The following is a 3,134-nucleotide window of genomic DNA, read 5'->3' as shown; positions in this document are numbered from 1 at the left end:
GCGGACTTTCTCTCCTCCCCGCCCCTTCTCCCCCACCCCGCCCCGCCGACGCCCCCTCCAATCCCCGCCCAGGACAGCGCCCCGCGGGGAGGCCCGTGCCGCGCGCGGCCCTGCCGGGCCTCCACCTCTTGGGTCTGGGCCAAGAACTGGCTCAGCCTCCGCTCCGTGGGCTCCGGGTGGTTCCTGCCTTGGGTCTGGGCCAGGCACCTCTTCAATCCTCCTGCCCAAGCCCTCGAGGGGTTTTTGGTTTGGTTTGGTTTTTTGTGTTTTGGGGTTTGGGTAGTGGTGGTCGTAGGGCTTGAACTCATGGCCTGGGCCCTGTTCCTGAGCTTCTTTTTGCTCAAGACTGGTGCTCTACCACTTGAGCCACAGCACCACTTTGTTTTTTGGTGGTGAATTGGAGATGACTCTCAGACTTTTCTGCCAGGGCTGGCTTTGAACTGTGATCCTCAGATCTCGCCTCCTGAGTAACTAGGATTACAGGTGTGAGCCACTTGTGCCCAGCTTATTATTATTATTATTATTATTATTATTATTATTAATTTTAACTATAGCCTCCCCTCACCTACCTAGCCAGGCAGACCTGCGTCTGTGTACATGACCTCCCTGCCTTCCACCTCAGAATTCTATACTTCAGCCACAATTCTCTCCACTCGCGTGGCTGCTGTTTCCCACATCTCCCCTCTAACTCCTCCTCATCTGTCAAAACCCCAATCAAATGTCCCTTTCTTGGGAAGCCTTTCCCACAGCACTGCAGGCAGAGTTGTTATACCGGGCCCTCCCTGTGCCTGTGTTGTCTGGTGAGGTTCTGTGCAGTATCCTGCTGTGGGACTGTCTTCCTGACTGCCATAAAAAGTCAAAGGCGGGTTAGCCCGGCACTAGTGACACACGCCTGTAATCCTAGCTACTCAGGAGGCTGAGATCTGAGAATAGCAGTTCGAAGCCAGCCCAGGCAGGAAGTCCATGAGACTCTTATCTCCAATTAACCACCAGAAAACTAGAAGTGATGCTGTGGCTCTAAGTAGTAGAGAGCTAGTCTTGAGCAAAAGAACTCAGGGACAGCCTCAGGCACAGAGTTCAAGTAACACGACACACACACACACACACACACACACACACACACACACACACACAGAAGGTACCAGGGTAACCTCTTGGCCTCAAGGTAGGGAGGGGCTCAACCAAGGTGGCAATTTCCTTTTCTTTCCTGGTTGTTCCATGTGTTCTCAACCAGGGCACTCCTTTTCAGTGAAGTAGAATCCACCAGGCCCTAGGAAAATGGTTCTGTGTGCATGGGAGCCTGGGAAGGTCACAGAGGTTGGTCCCCTGCCCATCCTCTCCTGCCTTTCACCCTTTGCTGGCTCGGCACAAATCCTGCCTCACCAGCCTCGAAGGGGCGAGCGGTGGGAGCAGGCCTCGGCTTGCTTACCCCTGGCTCCTGCAGCTCCTCGCCGGTGCCCACTGAGGCTCACACTGAATTGCCCATTCAAACACAAGCCTCTGCCGGCTGACCTTTCCTACCTACCAGCATGCCGGGGCTGAGGGGCTGTGGCTCCTGGAGAGCAGGGTGAATTCTTGGGCAAGGAACTTGGCTGGAAAAGCAGGCTGCAATTACCCAGAGCCTCTCCAGAAAACAGAATTCCTTTCTTCCATTCAAAAAAACCCCACACACCACCTCCATTCCCTGCCCCCGTCAGCTGGGGCCTTTCTCAACTTGGTCAAAGGTCCCAGCGGAGTGGGAGGAAAACACTTCTGGAAGGGCTGCAGGGTGGGGACAGCTGAGGTCCAGGGGTTCGCTGTCCTGACCAGCCCCTGGGGTTCCTAGCTCAGTCCTCCACAGATACCAGTTCTCCTGCTTCCTCCTCCTCTCCTCAGCTGTAAAGAGACCCTGGAGGCTGGAGAGGCTGAAGAGGCACCATCAGGAACCGCCCTGCCCACCTTCCCCCCCCCACCCGCCCCAGGCCCCTCTACTCACTGCCGTGGGCAAAGACACCTCTGCCTGCCTCAGTCAGACTTGAGGAGCACCATCCAGCACCTAACTAATGGATGCACAACACCAGGGTGCTTTAGAAAGAGGATTCCAGAGACACATGGACAGCCCTCTTTTCCCTCTTTGCCTCTTTGCCCCTGGAGCACCCGGGCTGGGCAGCTCAGCCCTGGGAGGTGGGTAGATCTGGGCAGCACCCCTGCCCTGCATCGCCCTGGGTGTGGGTGTGAACTGGACAACACCACAGACCCCCCCCCAAGCCCAGACCCCTTCCCGTGAGCCTCAAACAGAAGGCAGCGGAAGAGGGAAATAACTCCGGGGGGGGGGGGGCGAGGGAGAGAGAGTTAGATGAAGAAGAGGAGGGAGCACTGACACTCCATCAGAACAGGAATCTCCCATCTTCCATTCATCCTCCTTCCCGGGGCTGTGGTCTGATCTAGAGGAGGAGGGGAGGGAGGGGGAGGGCGGGGTGGGGCTCCGTAGCAGTCCCCAGCTGAGCACCCTCCGGTGCACTGCTGCCATTCTGGGCGAGCACCAGGAGGCCAGGGGCCAGGATTGGTGGTCTCAGGGTCCTTAGTGGAGGCCCTTGAGATCCCTCCTCCCTCGTCACAGCCTCCACCCGGGTCCTGCTCATCTCTGCCAGCCTCAGCCTGTGGATTGGATGGCCTTCAATCTGGGAACAGACCCCAGAAAGCCAGGGTACCGGAAGCTGCTCTGCCCTACTCACTCGTCCCCCAACACACTCACAAGGGAAAGGACTAGACCTTCAGGCGATGCCTCTCCAAACTCAGTGAATCCTGCCCCTCTCCTCCTTTTCTTTTCACTGTGTTACAGTTTGAATTCTGGGTCTGGAACATTCTAGGCAAGTGCTATTCCACTGAGCTACACTCCTAGCTAGACTTTATTTTTATTTTTCATCATTTAAATCTTTAATCTTTTGACACATGGATTAAATTAGCAAGCATATCACTCTTGTAAGCTAAATACTGCTTAAATAAAGAAGGAATACAATGACAGGAAAAATATTTCAGAAAATATGCAGTGTGTATAATACAAACCCATAAAATGACCAGACATAGCTGTTTTGGTTGTAGCTGTTTTGGTTCGTTTTTGTTGTTGTAAGGCTTGAACTCAGGGCCTGGGCATT

The sequence above is a fragment of the Perognathus longimembris genome, chromosome 14 (assembly GCF_023159225.1).
Source record: "Perognathus longimembris pacificus isolate PPM17 chromosome 14, ASM2315922v1, whole genome shotgun sequence".
Classification (NCBI taxonomy): Eukaryota; Metazoa; Chordata; class Mammalia; order Rodentia; family Heteromyidae; genus Perognathus; species Perognathus longimembris.
Note: the sequence above shows the minus strand (reverse complement) of the source record.